The sequence below is a fragment of the Loxodonta africana genome, chromosome 6 (assembly GCF_030014295.1).
Source record: "Loxodonta africana isolate mLoxAfr1 chromosome 6, mLoxAfr1.hap2, whole genome shotgun sequence".
In the NCBI taxonomy this organism is placed as follows: domain Eukaryota; kingdom Metazoa; phylum Chordata; class Mammalia; order Proboscidea; family Elephantidae; genus Loxodonta; species Loxodonta africana.
This window is the reverse complement of record NC_087347.1, coordinates 131754131-131776350: the sequence shown is the minus strand read 5'-3', so window position 1 is coordinate 131776350 and position 22220 is coordinate 131754131.

The window sequence follows — 22220 nt, the reverse complement described above, 5'->3', positions numbered from 1 at the left end:
TCACTAAGTTTAATCATTTCTAGCTTTTGATTTAAAATGAGAGACACACGACTCTTTCTTTCACTTGAACACTTGGAGGCAATTGTATGGCTATTAATTGGCCTAATTTCAATATTGTCATGTCTCGGGGAATGGGGAGACCCCATAGGAGGGAGAGAGACAGGGAAATGGACACTAGGTGGAGAAGTCAGAACACACACATTTGTCAATTAAGTTCTCCGTCTTATATGGGCACGGTTCATGGTGCCCCAAAACAATTACAATAGTAACATCAAAGATCACCTATCACAGATCACCACAGCAGACATAATAATAATAAAAAAGTTTAAAATATTGTGGAGAATTACCAAAAGACCCAAAGTGAGCACAAGCTGTTGGGAAAAATGTCACCAATAGATTTGTTTGACGCAGGGTTGCCACAAACCTTCAATTTATATGAAACTCAGTATCTGTGAAGTGCAGCAAAGCAACACACAATAAAATAAGGTATTCCTGTAGTAGGTAACAAGAAAGAGAGTAGGAATACCTGGATGGAAGTAAATCCTCATTCTGCAATACACAGAACAAAAGGCCAAGATAATGAAATCAAAAATGCCTTTCCCATATGCTTTTTAAGCAATGGGAAGATATCATTTGAAGCAGTTTTTCCAAATCCCAACCTGGAGGGTTGAGACATGTCTTTACAGACTTTCGTAGTGGACAGCCATCCACACCCTCTATCTATCATCCTGTGCCATTTATGCATACCTCATCTAACAGGATGACATTTAACACAAAATAAGAATGATGAAGGTCACTGGAATTTGTGCAATTTATTATTGCTGTCAGGCCGTATTAGTTTAGCCAGTGCTTGACTAAAATTTACTTAGCACAATTGTGTCTCTGAGCCTAGGGTTATTATCCAGTGGATTTTGTAAATACAAACTCCTACTGAAAGGGCCAGACTGGCCTTATATCACAATGACCTTTATTGGAGGATAAGTTTATTCATGGAACACGTTTCTCTTTACAGTGAAAACCACACACTTCATTTTCCTCTATTTTTTTTTAAAGAAGATATATTCTGTGATTGCATTTTTATTCTTCAAAATCTGAAAACCAGAGTTACCTGTATCATCTAGGAGTAGAGTTAGAAGACTTCACTTCCCCTATATTTGTGTTTATTTGGTGAGCGACTTGAGACTCAAGAATCTCCCAGGAAAGCAACCTAAGCCTTGTATTCAATGACAAGTGTTGGTCTGTGAATGAAATCGGGGTGAGGGGAGGGGAGGACAGAGATCCCTGTAGACAATAGAACGCTTGTAAAAAGTGACTGCTTGAGTGAAAATACATCTCTAGAAAAGAGAGAGTTTAAAATGATAAACTGGACTCAGCTGCAGGACATGATGTTTGAACCCTGGCGGTGTAGTGGTTAAGTGCTATGGTTGCCAGCCAAAAGGTCGGCAGTTAGAATCCACCAGATGCTCCTTGGAAACTCTATAGGGCAGTTCTACTCTGTCTCTATGAGTCAGAATCAACTTGATGGCAACAAATTTGGTGGTTTTTGGTTAGTGGTTCTGGAAGAGAATATGGGATTTTGTTTATTCTTCCTAACCCAGTCACCACTGTTACCCAGCTCATGTAAGCATACCGGGGACAAAAGAACTACACATAAATGGGAGCCATAAAGCACTTCAACTTGTAATGCATTGAATCTAAAACACCTCTGTGAGGAAATGCTTTTAAGAGATGGGTATTTGGTTTCTCACTTGGACGGTCAGTTATCACCAATGGACCGAGGTAGCCGGAGCTTTCCCCTGAGTGAGGAACAGAGCCACAGACCACAGAGGACCAGTAGCAGCTTGGGCTGTGCCCAGCATGGAGTGCTCAGTGGCACTGTGTGTAAACAGCACAGATATCTGGGGAGGCTGTGCCTCACCCCCATACCAAGTCATTGTCTGGACAGTCACCCCTGATAAGTCAGGGCCTTACTAGCTAGTTGGTGATTTCTCTCTATGACAGATGGGTAAACATTTTCTGTAAATGTTCACATTTTCTCTAAAGCCCTGTGATAAGTATTTTAGGTTTTGTGAGCCATATAGTCTCTATTTGCAATTACTTATCTCTGCCATTGTAGCCCCAAAGCAGGCATGGATAGTATGTAAACAGATGAGCATAACAATTCAACTTTTAGATGCTGAAATTTGACATATATATATATACATATATGTATATATATATATATATATATATACATATAGTGATGTGAAATATTATCTTGATTGGGGACTACCTAGAGTCAACCACAGTAATGATGGAGGCATCTCAATGTATGGCTGCTGCTTTTAGTGTTGTCTTTATGGTTCCTTCTCAGACCGGTGGCCATGCTCCCTCAAAGGACTATAAACTCGTGTGGAGAGGGGGCAGGTTATCTTACTTATGCATACATTCTGCCTGGCACATAGCACATTCAATGAATGTCTTTATAACAGGTAGTGAATGAGAAAATTTATATTTTCCCCCTTCAACAGAGATTTCTTTCTTCACAGATTTTAGAATGTCAACAAGACAAGGCCCAGCAGGAAAGGCCCTTCCAGCTGGAATTCCTTCTGCAGTCATCACTTGCACAACACTGTCAAATGGAGGAAACCAGGATGAGCGCCTGCCTGTTTCTCCCAGTGCTCCCGCCAGATTCACCAGGTAGCTTTCAAGCCCTTCAGTTTATATTTTTTAGATTTTGGAACTGCTCCTTCTCAGTTCTGTGGCTTTGCCAAAGTCATTTCCCTTGCCTTAAATGTACCCTGCATTTTAAAATATTCTTCCACATATTCCCCTCCAGTTACCAGTAGTACCCCCTTCCTATAAGCACTATCTGACTTCTGACTCAACACTTTATCCCAGAACCTGCCACAAGGCCTGTCATAGGAAGATGTTCAAGGAATATTTGTTCAATAAATTATTGAACACATAAATAAAAGCTTGTTTTTATTCCTAGCTTTTTGAACAGTCTGCTTAAAATAAACACTTCATAAAGGTTGTTAAAGTTGATCTTTGATTTCAAAATGAATTTTACAAATTCCTGAAAGACAAAACTGTATTTTTATTTTTAGAACTTAGATCATTGTGCATGTTATAATCCCCATCAAAGCTTGCTTCAAGTAAATAAGCAACAATTACTGAAGAAATGAATGAAGCCATGTAACCAGAGGCCTCCGGCCTTTAAGTGAAACTTTTCAAGAAATTGTGCTCCTGTTTTTCAAAACTTGAAAAACATTTTCAATTTTCCCTTTTCCTTTTCCCCTCCCAGATTATTGAAGTCAGTTGTATGTCGTTGCCACTTACAGAAAGAGAAAAGGGAAGCAGTTGTCAGTGTGTTTCCCTGACTAAATTTTTACTTATTTTTCATTATCCTTTCCCCTTCTCCATGCAGATGATGCCTTGTCTCACAGAGGCACTTTGAGTAGTATCCATGCCCATGTTGAACATACTTGCTAATTGGTCTGAGGAGCTCTGTGCGCAGTGTGCCTTGCAGGATCTCACCTGCTTCTTTACTTCTCTTTGTCATAGTTTTACCTCAATTTAGTGAGTTAGAGCCACCTGCCTCAAACAGCCAATTGTTGAGGCAGGGGTGAGGTGGGTAGCGAGAGCTTTATTATATATACTGGTGTATAGAGACAGAGGGGAATTATCTCCTCCTAGAGCTGTCTGTCTCCAGGAACTGCAGACCAGCTGGAGTTTTATAGGGAAAGGGGGACATGGGCTTTAGGAACTTGTGGAATGTGCATTCTCCTTCTGCGTGGTTTGGGTGATCACATCTCAAACATGTTGACTTTTCCCTGCCATTATACCATCAGCACGGAGGGGACTGGTGCCACCCTGATTAGCATCATCTTGTTTGACATGACATCATCATGTTTTCCCATGGTCCTAGGGGAAGCAGTGGTTAACATTTAACTTTTAGAGGAGCTAACAGCAAAATCATACTTGGAAACAGAGACAGGCTAGGGAAGGGAAAAATGGTGCAGGTTGTGTTCAAGATATGGCTGAGCAGCCTGTTCCAATAGTGATGTGGCTGCTTCATTACAATGCCCCCAAAACATTTTGCCTCAGTAGGTGCAATGCATTGCGGAAGTCTACTTCAAACCAATCAGGCTGGTGCTAAACCTAAGACAGTAAAAAAAAAAGAAAGAAAGAAAAAAATGTCTAGAGAGAAAAATAACCTTCACAGAAGTAAATCAGAAGCAGTATCAACACTTAAAATTTTACTCTTGGAAAGTTTCTGTGCACAGATTTACAGGAAATTAAACTATGCAAATTAGACATCAGCAACTAAAATGTCATCCCTCGTCCTGCTTTGCTCTAAGTAGCCATTATCCCAGGGTCTCTTTGAATCAAATAGTTCCTAAAACCAACAAATTTAACAAGCACTAACATTTCACATTTCCATAACCATTCTCCCTCAAGATTCTGAAGAAAGATGGACCTCAAACTTTGCAAATGGGAAAGAAAAGGGAACTAATTAAAATATGTTTTAAGACACAATGAGCCTAACAAGTTAAAATGGTCTTTAATGTACTTAATAGATTTCCAAAATCACTTCACCAATGGCATGAATTCTATATAACGTGTCAATTTCCAAGTTTTCTTTGAAGTGTAATGTTTGTTTAGCTTTATAAATAGATTGCATGAGATTTCAAATATGTGAATTACAGCTCCACCATCCTGAGTAACATATTGGATGATCCCAAGGAGCTGGGCATCATTGATGGATAAAGGGCCAACTGTTAGCTTAGAAATGAAGAAGCACCGCTCAACTAATTTTCATTTGTAAGCTTTATATATTAAATTGAGCAATTAAAATGTTAACACAACTTTCTATTGTATGTGGATCAGTTAGAAAGCTTTGTCTGCAATTAAGAAAACACTCAATTACCGTAAGTTTACATCATGAGCATATTTACTGCTCAATTAACAAGAAGTTTGATGGTTGATTTAGTAGCTTACCCATGTCTAGTTTGTAGTCACTGGAATTTTTTTTCTTTTCCTCATGGTCAGAAGTTACAAGTAACAGTCTCCTAAGAAATAAGGAAGGTATAGGATCAACTTGGTTTCTTCACCCTAATTTATGGATTTTTATTTGAGAAGAGAAGTTCCCCAGCAGACCACTTTTATGTCTCATTGGACGGAACCAAGCCATATGACCATTCCTGGACAAATCCCTGGCAAGAAAAATAGAGCAGCTGTTTCTAACTGAAGGAATGTACATTACTTAGATAAGTGGTTTTCTGCTTGCTACGAAATTAGGGTTAGTTACCAATAAAAAAGTTGGAAAATAGCTCTTAGTCAGGCAACCAATATTATGCAACTCTTATCAGATAGACCCATTAAATATATGTGTGTATGTATGTATATATGTATATACACATACACACATATATATACAGATATGAAAATATACTAATATATGACTGCTAACCAAAAAGTCAGCAGTATGAATGTACCCGGTGCTCCTTGGAAACTCTATGTGGCAGTTCTACTCAGTCCTATAGGATTGCTAAAAGTTGGAATAGGCTGGATAGCAAGGAGTTTATTGTCCTACAAGGATATCCATGAAATTGAGAAAAGCAACTTGTAGAAAAGAAACAAAAACATCAATGGAAAGCTTAGATGTGTGCAATTTTATTTGTACGTGGGTGGAGAAATTTGTGAAAGAATACACTCTCGTTAACCTTGGTAATCATTGATTACTTCGTGGGAGAAAGGAGTGAGGGTGTGTAATTAAATTTTTCTTCGTGTACTTTTGAATTTATCATTTATAATGGCTTTATGTTTACTTTCCCTGTAAAACAAGGTTCTTTTTTTTTTTTTTTAAGAGAGAAGCAATAAACAAAAACCAGTAACAGAGAAAAATAACTATGACATAAGGATTGATTGCTGAGCATGAGTGCAAAGGTAGAAGAGGGTGAAGGAAGGCATTGACGTTTAGTGTGCACCTAATTGTATGCACCATCACCGGTCTATCAGTTTGTCTTATGGTGGTGGCTTGCGTGTTGCAATGATGTTGGAAGCTACGCTACCTCTATTTCAAATATCAGCAGGGTCAGCCACAGTGAACAGGTTTCAGTGGAGTTTCCAGACTAAGGCAGACTGAGAAGAAAGGCCTGGTGATCTCCTTCTGAAAATTAGCCAATGAAAACATTATGAATCACTGCAGAATATCTCCTGACTTGATTGGACATATAAGCCAGAGTGATCAGTCACTGGAGGAGGACATGATATTTGGTGAAATAGAGAGTGAGGGAGACCCTTAGTGAGGTGGATTGGCACAACAGCTGCAATTTTGGAACTTGAACATGCAGTGATCATGTGAATGACACAGGACCAGGCAATGTTTCGTTCTGTTGTACATAAAGTTGCCACTAGTCAACTAGATAGCAGCCATAGATCTATTGATCTAATAACAGTATATACAAAGAATTATCCTGGCAAATGTCTAAGTATTACCTCACTACTCCTATGAGTATTATAGGAGGGGAGTGCTATTATTATTTCATTTGGACAAATCGTAAAATTGAGTCTCAGAGTAGGAAAGCATTTGTCCATCATCACAAAATAATTAAATGACAAAGTCGGAATTGAAACCCTGGTCTGTCTGACTGACTTCAAGTCCCTGAAACAGGCCATGGTTAGTGACGTAAGGATTAAAAGCCTGGTAGTCAGAAAGGGTGGCATGCCAAACCAGGGGGGGACTTATGATGCGCCTTTATAACCAGCTGAAAGGTAGAGATCGGCAGCACACGTATACAGGACGAGGTGGGAGAGGGAAGCTGATGCGAGGCTGGGTAGAGGTGAGTGTGAAATGATCAAGTGATATAATCTGTAGAGGAATTAAGAAAAAAGAAAAGAGCTATGACAGAAATATAACTTAAGACACTAGAATCTTTCTTTTTTGGCTTACTTTAATGTAACTTAGTTTAGATAACTTTTGCTTGTTGGATGGAAAATTAAAGCTTCCAAACTGTCTGATTTTATAACTTATTATTATTAAATAATATAGATATGTAATTTAGTAAATATTGCAAGGTATATAATTTAGAAAATAGAAAGTAACACACGGATGAAAATAGAATCCATCTGTGATCGCTACCTCAGGCAATGTTTTGGTACATGTCTTAAGTTGTCTCTTCCATGTATCTGTCAATAGCATGAGACCAACTTAAATATACTGTGTCATAAAAAAAAATAGGCCGCAATATTTTTCCTGAAGGTATCATGACCATTTTTACATGCCATTTCATATCTTTCTACAATAGCATAATTTTAATACATACTCTGTATTCCAAGAAATTGACACACCTTAATTTAATGATTTCCTTATGTTTTCACATTTATGTTTTCTCCTTGCCAATTTTTACTATTTTACGTATAATAAAACAGTTATAATAAAATAAAAATAAAGATTAATACAAAAATAGGAAAAAAATTAAAAAACTGAAAATATTTTAAAAGCATACAAAACTTCCCTTTAAGCATCGAGTAGCTGTTGTCTGATAATAATTCATAGCTGTCTCCTTCCCACCACACTTCCTGGCCCAGAGGGTACAACTCTGCCAATGATTGACCCTCAGGTGCAAAACCTTGGCCCCCTCATCTCAAAGTAGGATAATTCTGCTGCGATGCATATTCCAGAGCTCCCCATACCCAGCAGTGTCTGCTTCAGCAGCTCCCATGCACACACTTGCATGAAGTCAACAATATGCAGTAGTTGTATCAGGCCAGAGCCATGCCAAAATGGAAATCAAATAGAAAACGGGCCTACAGTTTCATCTCTTTAGTCTTATATTTATTTATTTGCTCATTTACTTGCTAATTCCCTCATCCATTCATTCATTTGATTATTAACCAAAAACCAAACCAAACTCATTGCCATTGAGCCAATTCCGACTCATAGCAACCCTGTAGCACAGACTAGGACTGCCCCATAGGGTTTCCAAAGAGCTTCTGGTGGATTAGAACTGCTGACATTTTGGTTAGCAGTGGTAGCTCTTAACCACTATACTGCCACGGTTTCCAATGATTGCTATTTTGTTTGTTTTGACATGTGAATATTTAATATTCTGGGTACTGAGAACACAAAAATAAGTAATACACAGTCCCTCCATTCAGGGGGCTCATGGTCTCATGCAGGAGACAAACATGTAAGAATATTAGTGCAATAAAGCATCTTAGGGGTTTTAGGGGAACAACAGTGAGTAAATCAAAGTGTACTCTGGGAGAATCAAATGCCAACAGAAAGGCTTCATAAAGGAGGGAATACTTGATTATTTATTTAGCTTAATTTTTTTATGGGAATTGGGGTGAACAATGTAGATACTTCCCGAAGAAGAGAAGAAAGGCAGGAAAGAGCATTCTAGACAAATAACAAGCAAACAGACATGAATAGTGGTGACACAGAGGAGTGTTAGCCAGGGTAGTCAGGGCCCAGAGCACTGAAGAAGGCTCAGGAGGGAGGGTGGCTGGAAATACCAGTGCAGGGAGGAGGGTCAGAGTGTGGAGTCTTATTTAGGGCCTGCTTTTTTTTTTTTGGAGCTGGGACTTCTGGACCCCCCAACAGTCAGCCACTGGAGAGCTTCCACCAGGGAGCTCGACTACCATTGCGTATGCATCCTGTTACTGAAGGATAAAGGATGATTTGGAGGGCGCAGCCTGAGGCAGGGAGAGCAAGGCTGTTGTAGTAGCCCAGAGGAGAGGACCCTTTCTCTCTCACATTTTCTAGGGTGAGAAGAGATCACTCCTTTGAAGATATTGGTGAAGTAGAATTGATAAGACTTACCCCCCTTCGCCCCCCCAGAGCTGGGGTTAGGTAACAAGGAGTGGAGGATATTTGATAAAAAAAAAAGAATTCAGAACAATCTTCAGGTTCCTCTGGGGTGGCTGGTGGAAGGCTCCACAAACTAGCATCATGCCCACTGCACTCTGCTCCTCTGAAGAATGGCTTTGCTTAAAGTCAAGTCAGTTTTTTTTTTTTTTTTTAATCTAAATGCCTGATAACCCATTAAGTAGAACAGCCCCGATCCTGAGATCTACTATGTATCTTCTGCTTCAGCAGGTTTTCCATGAATTTGATCACAGAACACAAATATCTCCCTTTTTGTGTCTCCCTACTTTTTAGTAGGTTGGCATTTTTGAAGCGGATATTCCTACTCACGCAGCCTTAATTAAATCCGTAAATACAAAAGTGGGATACTTCTAAAGGTTGCATGATTCCACCTAAATACCGTAGCTTACTGCTCTTTTTGGCTTAAGGAATAATGAAAATATAGAGATAAAAGGCTTTAATGTATTTGAGGTATTCCAACAAGGAAAATTGAAAATCTCATAGTTTACTCGATTCAAAATTCTATCTTTAGTGTTTTAAGGAACATTTCTACAGTGTGTGTGTGTGTTTTTGCATGTTTGTTCAGGAAGGAGGATGCTGTGGCTTTCCTATCTATCCTCATATGAAAATGTTAGAGGTATGCACCCAAAGCAGTTAACAGTTAAAGTTAACAAGCCATTACTAAGTCTTTCTTAGTGCCTGGTACTTATTTATGTATTCAGCCTCCCTTTTGGAGTAATAAAGGAAGAAAATAAATACCTTTAAGCACCTACTGTATGTCATTTGGAAACCCTGGTGGCATAGTGGTTAAGTGCTATCTATGGCTGCTAACCAAAAGGTATGCAGTTAGAATCCACCAGGCACTCCTTGGAAACTCTACAGGGCAGTTCTACTCTGTCCCAGAGGGTCACTATGAGTTGGAATCGACTCGAGGGCAGTGGGTTTGGTTTTTGGTTTATATGTCAGTTATAATCACAAGCAGCTTTGTCTGATACACTTTGCCTAATCTGCATACCCACACTACATGCCTGGATCTTACAGGAAGCAGAGGAGGCTCAGGAGTTGCTCAGGGACCGCGCTGGGTGCCCAGTGGGATCTCAAAAGAATTCTGCTGTAGATCCCCAGCCAATGCTTGTCATTAACCCACCTTGTCATGTGGTGTTTTAGTGTATTTTTTCTAGACTATTCTCTTTCACAAATCACAGGGCTCTCCAACTGCTACAATTCTACAAGCAAAACTGATTTTTTTTTAATTAGATTGTTTAGATGTGAGTGAAAAGAATAAATTGAAACTCAACTTTTGACATTGCTTAAAGGAAAACTGATTATAATGACTGCAAATATAAATTCCATTTTTGCTTGAAGTTGGAGGGGACAGAACACTTTCTATGAAAGCAAACAGAAAATTACATCCCGTTAATTTATCATTTAAAAAAAAAAAAAACGCTGCTGTCAAGTCAATTCCGACTTATAGTAACAGTATAGGACAGAGTAGAACTGTGCCATGGGGTTTCCAAGGAGCAGCTGGTAGATTCAAACTGCTGACTTTTTGGTTAGCAGCCAAATGCTTCAACCACTATGCCACAAGGGCTCCATAAGATGTTTTATATTCTCTTGAGGCTTCCTGTCCTGAAATAGCTGGACTCCATAGGGTCGATAGAAACCCTGGTGGTGTAGCGGTTAAGATCTATGGCTGTTAACCAAAAGCCTGGCCGTTCAAATCCAGCAGGTGCTCCTGGGAAACACTGTGGGACAGTTCTACTCTGTCCTATAGGTTTGCTATGAGTCACAATCGACTTGACGGCAACGGATCTGGTCTGGTTATTGGCTCACTATGAGTCGGAATTGACTCGATGGCAGTAGGTTTGGTTTTGGTCCTCCCATGTGGCTACTGAATTTCTGTGTGGATTTCCTCCCAGTTCTATGCTGGTCTTTGCCCTCAGAAAGGTCACCTAGAATGAACAGGTGCCCCTTGTCCATCTTGTGAGGCCTGGGATGTGTCTCTCTGTGTCTAAGTGGGTAAAATGACCACCTGCGCCAATGCAGGAGCATTTCAATATTACTTCAAATAGTCAATCCCAGGAGCCCCTCTCATGACTGAAATATGAGAGGACAGTACATTTTTCTCTTGTTGCCTTTAAAAAAAAAGAAATTAAAAGGAACGGAATCATATCAGCCATTCGTGCACTGATTGTAATAAGGCAGGCAGAAATCAAATTAATCTTAAATGGTTGATTAGGGAAGTGTAGTTCCTAATTTATAAGTTCAAGCCAAATTGAAATAGAGACAACTGGCTTGCATAATAATAAAATTGTTTCTCTTCTTTACATCTTTTTTTATTTAATAAACTATAAATATTGTTCTAAGTGCTTTATGAATGTTAATCTTTAAAACAACATTGTTGCTGTAACACTTAAAAATCCTCCATTTTACAGATGAAGAAACTGAGTCACAGAGAGTTAAGTCACTTGATTTAGGCCACACGGTTTGTAAGTGATGGCACACAGTTCTGAAACCAGAACTCTGCTTCACCTTTTTCCATTTGTTCTGCCCCATCCCCATCAGTGAACTAAGTTGTTTTCATTCCTTCCCATCCCTGTATCCCCAACTTCTTCCTCTGGTAGTGCTAAGAGAGGTCATCCGCATTAGCAAGAGAGGCTTATTCATGTACAGTTTCCCACACTGAAGAATATACCATCCCACATGAAGTTCAACTCCAGAACATGATAATGCCAGACACATAGGGAGAGGCATGTCCAAGGAACGTTAAGAGGAAAGACAGGAAAGAAGGAGCATTAATAGTGCCCCTACTGGGAAAACATGGTACTGACTGGGAGGGCACTGGTGGTAAGCAGTAGAAACTATTTTCATCATCGCCTGGACCCCTTATCTGCTGATAAATGAACCTGTATTTTCTCAAGTGAAAGAGCATAGCAGCAGTGGTACACTAAGAAATTTCACAATTCACCAAAAAACCTTTGTTTTTTTCTGTCCATCTTCCAAATACGATATTTTTGCTTAAAGTCACACTGTCTGTAAGACTAACCCCCCAATTTAAATGTAGGGTTTCTTCTTTTGGAGATATCTCTATAAATAAATAAACTCACAAACTTGGAAGCACAATCCTGTAAGGACAGAATGCTTTGCCATATAAAGTACAGTGATGGGTCACCTTTGGTTTCTCTTTTTGTATGTATAATTATAGATGTAAATGAGGTGTGTCTGAAGTTGAATCTTGGCCAATTGCCACCATCTTATGCATATATTCAGATCTGAATTTACCTGGAAAGAAGAGTGGGTCAGAGAAATAATTTTCCCTAAAAGCCTTCTGATTTAGTCAGATATGTAGTTTTCAGTAAACCTGTTGTTGTTAGGTGCTGTCAAACTGGTTGTGACTCATAGTGACCCTATGTATGAAAGAAAGAAACACTGCCTGTTCCTGACCATCCGTACAATTGTTGCTATGTTTGAGCCCATTGTTGCAGCCAAGGTGTCAATCCGTCTTGTTGAGGGTCTTCCTCTTCTTCACTGACCCTCTACTTTACCAAGTATGATGTCTTTCTCCAGGGGTTGGTCCCTCCTGATAACAAGTCCAAAGTAAGTGAGTAAACCTATGGTTTGATAAAATGCTCCTTCCTGTTCATATATCTTTTCCCCTTGACATTCCTCTGTGCCCTAAGGTTAGACTATAAACTCTGCATCTACTCTGAGACCCTGGTTCTTATTAAATCATCTATAGGAAAAAGGACTTCTTTAAAGTGTTGAAGGGCAAAGATGTCACCTTGAAGACTAAGGTGTGCCTGGCCCAAGCCATGGTATTTTCATATGCATGTGAAAGCTGGACAATGAATAAAGAAAACTGAAGAAGAATTGATGCCTTTGAATTGTGGTGTTGGTGAAGAATATTGAATATATCATGGACTGCCAAAAGAATGAACAAATCTGTCTTAGAAGAAGTACAACCTTAGAAGCAAGGATGGAGAGCCTGCGTCTTACATACTTGGACAAGTTGTCAGAGGGATCAGTCCCTGGAGAAGGACATCATGCTTGGCAGAGTACAGGGTCAGCGGAAAAGAGGAAGACCCTCAACGAGGTGGATTGACACAGTGGCTGCAACAATGAGCTCAAGCATAACAACGATTGTAAGGATGGCTCAGGACTGGGCAGTGTTTCATTCTGTTGTGCGTAGGGTCACTATGAGTCAGAACCGACTCGACAGCACCTAACAACAACAACAACAACACAGGAAAAAAGAAAAAAAGAAACATTATGAAACTTCACTTAGAATTCTGTCCTTACTCAAAAAAACTACAAGAGAGGTATTGCAAACAACTTTAAGTGTTTTCTTTTATTGTTCTCTTGGGTAATTAATTACAGTAGGCCTGAGTTGCAGAAAAGTCGGGACTTCCATAGTTCTTTTTAGCAAAGATTTCTCACATTTGATTATCATAATAATATCCTACCATTAAAAAGGTCCACTAGCCACTCCTTGGAAACCTTATAGGATAGTTCTACTCTGTCCTATAGGATTGCTATGAGTCAGAATCTGCAATGGGTTTAAAAAGGTAGGATATTTAAAAGGTTGATAAGTAATTTGGTTAAATCTTTCTGATTCTGACAATAATAAAAGGAATAAGTGGTAAATAAATGGCAGATAACATTGTTTATGGGTTTGTCTTTTAGAACTTATATTAATTTTTTCTGGGCTGACAGATATTTCAAAATATTAGTCTAGATAAACATATTGCCAATTCTGCCTTTCATTTTAAGTGAATCCCATTTCTTTTGCTTGCGTTTCAATCCACTTTAAGGAGTCACAAATCAAACATATTATATCATAAGAATCATAAAATGCAGGTGTTGGGATGAAAGAGCATCTTAGACCCTGAATTTTATGGGGATATAAAAGAGATATATAATACAGTTAAAAGAAAGTTTGCTTTGCTTTTGTTTCCTCTGAGAAATAATTTATAAGTGTGTGTCCATCTAGAAAGAAACATATGAACTACTGAAGTGTTTAAAAAGAAAAGGAAAAGGAAATAAAGATAAAGCCTTGCGGCGGAGTGTAACACTCATGTATGTATGTTACAGAGAAGATGCTCTGATAAATGACATCATAAATATAAACATGAAAACCATTAAGAATGTGCATGTCATAGCTTTCCAGTTTACTTGAGTTTCTAAGGATTCAAAGTGCTCTAAAAACAAAAACAAAAACCAAACCCAGTGCCATCGAGTCGATTCTGACTCATAACGACCCTACAGGACAGAGTAGAACTGCCCCATAGTTTCCAAGGAGCACCTGGTGGATTCGAACTGCTAACCCTTTGGTTGGCAGCTGTAGCACTTAACCACTACACCACCGGAGTTTTCCAAAGTGCTCCACATACCTGAAAATAGTCACAATACCCCAATCCCCAGTGTCAGCTTTGTGCACTGGGTTAGAAGTGTACTCCTAAACCCTGCCAGAGCAAATGACAGACGAGTTCTGGATCAGCTTTGGCATCCTCCAAGACTCCAAACAGATGCAAGTTTGTGAATCAAAAGCAGCAACAACCAATCCAAGTCTGTTACTAGGCTGCTGCCAGGGCACTGAAGTAATGATAAGAGAATGTCTCCCAACAAAGCAAAATCAGGCAGCGCCACCACAGGGGACCACCCATCTGTCCTTGAAAGGGCTTACCATGCAGAATCAGGCCACAGAACCAAGTTAAAACCTGGGAGTTTGTTAAGTGGATGCTTCCCTTCAGGTACGTATGTATTTGCACTTTGATTGAAAATGGTTCTAAAGACTGACTCCATCTTTTCCCAAAGACCACAGGGCGAAAATGAACTGACATGCTGAACTTCCTTTACAGCAGGAGGTAGTGGGTTCACAAAGTGCCACTGAAAGCTCCCAGTGTTTAATCCTAAAACGCTACTGGCAGAATTCTTCTCTCAGCCCCTTCTTTGGTGGAGCACTTCTAGATTTGATGCTTAAAATGTTCAATAAGAACATTCTCTGGTTGCCTGTTGATTTTATGAGGCAAAACAGATTTCATTTGCTAACAGGATAAGTATAAGGACAAGATGGCAAAGCTACTGCATTAGGTCACCAAGATGCCTCTCCAACAATGTTTCCACAGAGGGCCCTCAGCCATTACGAGCACCATCACAGCAAACTGTCGGGGATTAATAGGATACGGTGGAGAGAGGTGACAAGGGCTAGATTAGATGATTTTCAGATATGGGGAAACCAATGAAATCAAAATTAGCATTTTTTTTGACTTACTTTCAACAGCAAAGGACATGGCCGTGGGAAATTACTATATGTGGTAGGAGATGACTGTGTATCCCTGAAAACTACTGAAAAGGAAATGTGGTGAGAGGGAGGAAAACCCAAAGAACTGACTAGCAATTGAACATCTCTGATATATCCAAGCCATTCCCCATGGTTCACGTACGTTATCTCCCTAACACAGCCACCCTGAAAGGTGTTATGCTCAACCTGAGGTTCAGTAATATGTATGCCTTTTAATTTCAGCTGAAATTCAATCCTGAAAGAGGACTTCCTGTCTCATTTGGTGTATATATTTGCCTACAGTGCATGGTGGTTTTGTCTGATCTTTAAAGAGCTTAAACTTTTCTAGAGCCAAATGGGGCTTACTTTCTTCACAGTGAGAAAAAACAACAAAAAAGAGCCCTGCTCTCCAGTTCACTCTCATATAGTTTGTCATTGTCATGCCACTTTTGGACACTCTTGAAACTCTAATTTTTAGCTCTTGTGGATGTTCATATTTGGGATCACACCTTGTCTTGTGCCATTTCTAATATTATCTGCAAGGGAAAATCAAAACCAAATGCAATCCCTTGAAAGTGAATGACAGAAAAGTTCCCCGTTCATAAAATCATGGCAAGTTATTAATGTAAAGATAAAAAAAATCAATTTTTGAAATATTGACAGTTACATGCCTCCATAATTAGAATGAAAGAAAAAAATAACTGTTTTCCCTAGAGCCTTCAAGAATTAACGTGGAGATTGATATTTATATTTTTGTCATAACATTCCAAATATCCCCTCCAAATGTAGCTAAAATCTGCCTATCCATTCTCATATCATTATGTTACAAATAAATAGCCATTAAGACAGAAACGTAATTTTATTTCTTTATCATGCAAAATGCATTATATTTATATCTGGCATCTAAACCTACCAAGACAATAAAAACTGATCAGATCATTCTGTGAAATAAAGTGAAAACTTTTGTATTGTTTCTCAGTATAAGAGAGAGAAAAGATGGGAGAAAATGAAAAAGTGGTGGTAAAGTTAGGAGAAAAGTGAGATAAACAGCCGTATCCGTTGCCTTCGAGTAAATTTCGACTCATAGTGACCCTATAGGACAGGCTAGAACTGCCCCATAGGATTTCCAAGGAGTGGCTGGTGGATTTGAACTGCCAATCTTTTTTTTTTTTTTTTTTTCCTTAGCAGCCGAGCACTTAACCACTCTCACCAGGGCTCCAAGGTGAAAAAGAGAAAGACAGTTCTACAATGGACTTACAAAGAGTTTTCTATGAGTTGGATATGGTCAAATGTTCACTTTAAGTTGCTTGTTTTGCTTTCCAGTCATTGCCCCCATCTTGTGGTGTGATTTTCATATTAATGAAGGGCCTAGATTCCCTTTCTGCATGGATGCAGCATTCATTGCTGAGATGATCCCAATACTGGAAAGTAATAGCTTTAAGCTGCATTGAACACTCAACGAAAGATGCCTGGAAAATATGTTGATCTTGTAAGGAGGATTTTGAGCTTTCTGCAGAGTGTGCGATGGCCCATTGAGCCACTTTGAGCTCTGAGTCTAGACTTCTATTCACATGATAATTACATACATATTAGAGGCATGTGCACATACACACGCACATCTACACACACATATGTGTACACATACTTATATGTTTATTCCACCACCCATCTGTCAGGTTGTTGTATTGTGGTGGCTTGCATGTTGCTATGCCACCAATACTTCAAATGCCAGCAAGATCACCCACGGTGGGCAGGTTTCAGTGGAGCTTCTAGACTAAGACAGACAGTGATTGACTTTTGAAAATTAACCAATGAAAACCTTGGGGATCACAACCAAACATTTTCCAACTTGCTTTCTTTAGACACGTCATCAGGAGAGATCAATCACTAGAGGAGAACATCATTTTTCGTGAATTAGAGGGTCTATGAGGGTAAAGGAGACCCTAGGTGAGATGGATTAGCATAATAGATGCAAAAACAGACTCAAACTTGAAGGCAATCATGAGGATGATGCAGAACCAGGCAACATTTCCTTCCGCTGTACATAAGCTTGTCATGGATTTGAGTTGATTTGATATCAGCTGTCTATATGTATAGTAAGAGCTAATTTTTTATAGTTCTTATTTAATCATTATAATATTTTTTGAAATAATTTCTATTCTTATCCCCTTTTTACACGAGTAAACAGACACCAAAAAAAAAAAAAAAAAATTGCCATCTAGTCGATTCCAACTCATAGCCATCGTAGAAGACAGAGTAGAGCTGCCCCATAGAGCTTCCAAGGAGCAAGGTTAAATACTGTTTTACAGCTACTCAAATGTGAATCTTTCTGATTTCAAGGGCCCATGATTCCAAAATTCCATGATAATTGGTACTAAATCCCATTTTTAAACAAATTAATAATAATAATATAAAACACTATATCTCAACACTGTTTCAAGAGTGTCTGTCAACTCATTAATTCTCAATAATTATTAGACATTTTTAATACCCTCTCTTTGCACAAAGCTCAAAGAGGTTGAGTAATAGCCCCAGGTTATGATGATACTAAGTCAAGGAGCTAGGATGCAAATACAGGTACTGCTTCTGGAGTCCATGCTCTTTATCCCTGTGTTTCACAGCATATTTTGCATGTTGTAGAGGTCATTTGGAAGTTACACCGCATATAAAAACTTGTTATTTAATTATTAAATGGCCTAGTGAGGCTTCAAGCCAGAGGTTAACTCCAAAACCAGTTTGTTTGTTTTTTCCTACTAAATTAGTAGTTCCAGACTTTTGAATTCAAGAATTAGTAAAATAAAGTTTTGAAAAAGCCACCCTCTCTTCCCATCATTGTTTACAAGAAGACCACTTTAACTTCAAAGTATATGGAAGGATGTTCCATTCTTTTTGTTTTCTTCGTTGCGTTTCAGGCTACTGTTCTTCGTCATCACCTATTAGTTTTCCGTGAAAAGTGAGTAACTTAGCTAACGCTTCCTTGAGAAGTGAGTAAATTCATTAGCCTTCCCTTTACGCATTTTGGAGACCCTGAGTGGTTCAAACAGTTCAGAGGCTCAGCTACTAACCAAAAGGCTGGAGGTTCAAGCCCACCTAGAGGCACCTCAAAAGAAAGGGCTGGTAATCTACTTCTAAGAAATCAGTCATTGAAAACCCTATGGAGCACGGTTTTACTCTGACACACGTGGGGTTGCCATGAGTTGGATTTGACTCCATGGGAACTGGTTTTGGTTTATGCATTTATATATTTTAACCCAAAATGTGTTTAAAATTCCCAGTGGTAAACAAATATCACCACTCTAACTTTCCAGATCTTTTCTAGAGAAAACAAGTGACATATTTGTCCATATACTTCCTTGTTTGTTTCCAGATTGAGGCCTTTGAAGAAAACCAGGCTGTTGATTCCTCTTCAGAGAGTCATTCATTACCCTGTGGGTTTGATGTTTAGATTGATGTTGCAAATACTGAAATTTGTTAATTAATATTTTAAAAAGAATATTTCTACTCAGCTTCAGGGCTAAGAATATTCATTTTACTAAGTGTTGCATGAGAATTGGAAGAGGCCCAATTTTTAGGCCTCAAGCAGAATTTTTCTCTTTATGTTTTATTTCAGAACCACTAATCTTAAAGAATTTAAAGAAAACACATTTAAGCAGTGTTCAAGAAACTGAAGTGAACACCTGTGTTTAGTCTGTGAATTTATGAATAATAAGAATAATATTGATATTACCAGGTATTATTAGGTGCCCACAATGTGCCATATAGATACTTTATCTACCTATCATAGGTAGATACTGATGAGAAAACTAAGACTCAGAGAGATGGTTTTCCAAGGTCCTCCAATATGTGGCATAACCATGACTCAAAAAGTCATCTTATTACACCATAGAAAGTGTCTGAACAGATCTGATACTAAGAACGCTGGTGTAATGCAATGGATCATTTTGTGTGGCGTTTCTCACCATGGTCTTATAACTCCCACCCAATCACTTGGGTGGGACTGCACAAACAATTGTGGCCCACCAAGGGAATTGGTTGATTTTGCCATCCCACTAGGCTTAAAAGAAAGCCAATTCCAGAGCAAAGAGAGGATTTCACCACCAGGAAGGAAGAACAATGAGGAGCACAGCGTGTCCTTCGGACTCAGGATCCCTGCGGTGAGAAGCCCCTGGAACAAGAAGACAGAGAGAAACAGAGAGAGAGCTGTAACACTGAAGACGGTGAGAAGCAGTAGCAGAGAAATGACAGCAGGAGATGGTGCATTGGGCTTCCCAGCCCATGGAGCAAGAAACCTGAGTGCTTTTGGACAGGAGGCGTGCTGGAGGAGTAGGGTGCCTCTGGGCACTTGGTGGAGGTAAGTTTGCTGAGGTATGGAGCTAGAGCTGAGCACCTTCAGGCCGAGGCTTACTGGTGGAGTGGGGTGCCTCAGGGCACTTATCAGCAAAGCTAAAATAGCCTTTTAACACTTGCCTGAGCAGGGGAAAGAGGCCAAAGGCCAGAGACAGCTAGGAAGAGGCTGTCCTGATGGAAGAATTATATCCTGAGTCTTCCTGAACCTGAATTGTAACTTATTTCCATAATAAATCTCATACAGGTGAGTGTTGTCTATGAGTTCTGTGTGGCCTTTGCGATGAATAATCGAACCCAACAGAGAAGTAGAAAGTGCACGGGAGGGATGGTTGGTGTCGGAATGGGTAAAGATGGCAGAAAGAGGCGGCGTATCTGACCTCCACCTCGTAGGAATCAGCCTTCGGCTGTTGATCTTGATTCTCCTTCCCCTTGCGAAGTTAGAGGCAGTTCTTAGTAAGTAAACAGAAACATGGTGACTCTCCCCTTATCTGGTCAAGATTTTTATCTATAATGTCAATTCTGACTCATAGTGATCCTCTAGTGATGCTATAGGACAGCGTAGAACTGCTCCATAGGGTTTCCAAGGCTGAAATCTTTACAAGTGGGACCCTGGTGGTGCAGTGTTTAAGCACTGGGGTGTTAACCAAAAGTCGGGTGGTTCAAACCCACCAGCAGCTCCACAGAGAAAGATGTGGCAATCTGCTTCCATAAAGATAATATCCTTGGAAACTCTATGGGAAAGTTCTACTCTGCCTTTTAGGGTTGCTATGAGTTGGAACCGACTCCATGGCAACAGGTTTGGCATTTTTTTAATCTTCACAGAAACAGACTGCCACTTCTTTCTCCTGTGGAGCAGCTGGTGAGTTTTAACTGCTGACCTTTTGGTTAGCAGTCAAGTGGTTAACCACTGTACCACCAGAGCTGTGCCCCTTAATATACTTTTACCAGGAGTTGCTGAGTGTCATAAACAGCTAAAAGATGAAAATTTAGTAGTTCAAATCCACGCAGAGACATCTCAGAAGACAGTCTTGATGACGTGCTTCTGAAAGGTCACAGCCTTGGAAACCCTATGGAACAGTTCTATTCTACACATATGGTGTCACCTTGAGTCGGAATCAGCTGGACAGCAGCTAACAACAGTGTACTTTTCCCAGTTTACACTTTTACTCCTCAACTACCTGGCACAACATTGGATTTTCATGCTGAGATTATGTGTTTCTTGTGTCAGGCAAGTTATAACTGAGTTTTTTTTTTATATATATATACACATAAAAAAATTAATTTTTTTTTACATATAAAAAGTTTTCTCTAAAATATTGTATAAGGTCACTATTATAAGAACTTGAGAAAGAGTTTAAACTGAGAAGAAAACATTCTTTTGAGGTTACGAGAGTGGGGAGGGAGGGAGGGTGGCAGAAGGGTATTCACTAATTAGATAGTAGATAAGAACTACTTTAGGTAAAGGGAAAGACAACACACAATACAGGGGAGGTCAGCACAAATAGACTAAACCAAAAGCAAAGAAGTTTCCTGAATAAACTGAATGCTTCGAAGGCCAGCGTAGCAGGGGCAGGAGTTTGGGGACCGTGGTTTCAGGGGACATCTAAGTCGATTGGCATAATAAAATCTTTTAAGAAAATGTTCTACATCCCACTTTGAAGAGTGGCGTCTGGGGTCTTAAAAGGTAGCAAGTGGCCATCTAAGATGCAGCAATGAGTCTCAATCCACCTGAATCAAAGGAGAATGAAGAACACCAAGGACACAAGGTAAGTACGAGCCCAAGAGACAGAAAGGGCCACATGAACCAGAGACTACATCATCCTGAGACCAGAAGAACTAGATGGTGCCTGGCTACAACTAATGACTGCCCTGACAGGGAACACAACAGAGAACCCCTGAGGGAGCAGGAGAGCAGTGAGATGCAGACCCCAAATTCTCATAAAAAGACCAGACTTAACGGTCTGACTGAGACTGGAAGGACCCTGGTGGTCATGGCCCCCAGACCTGTCACCCCAGGACAGGAACCATTCCCAAAGCCAACTCTTCAGACATGGATTGGACTGGACAATGGGTTGAAGAGGGATGCTGGTGAGGAGTGAGCTTCTTGGGTCAGGTGAACACTTGAGACTATGTTGGTATCTCCTCCCTGGAGGGGAGATGAGAGGGTAAAGGGGGTTTGAAGCTGGCAAAATCGATACAAAAAGAGAGAGTGGAGGGAGGGAGCTGGCTGTCTCATTAGGGGGAGAGTAATTGAGAGTGTGTAGCAAGGTGTATATGGGTTTTTGTGTGAGAGACTGACTTGATTTGTAAACTTTCACTTAAAGCACAATACAAATTATTTTTTTAAAAAGTTTACTCTAACTTCAATAGATTTTTATAAACACACTTCTCCCAATAAGCACTTTCAATGTTAACTGTCTGTTGCTCTTCAGGAGCAAATTTTCTTTTCCTTGAGGTCTCTTTATCTGATCCTTTGAATTCTCCACCCTTTGAGCGATCAGCACTATTTTTACACTGTAGTGAAGAGATTATGCAGTTCACCACTTTTGAGACAATAATAATAATCACTTTTTTTGGAGAATCCATTAAAAAAGAATTCGTTATTGGTGAGCTCCCAAGAGAGCAGAACCTCAGGAATTCCAGTACTTAACACTCCAAGGAAAATTTCCTATTTATATTTAGTGACTGTCATCCTGTCATTCTGTAGCTCCCTTCTGCCCTTTTTCCCTTTTTTTG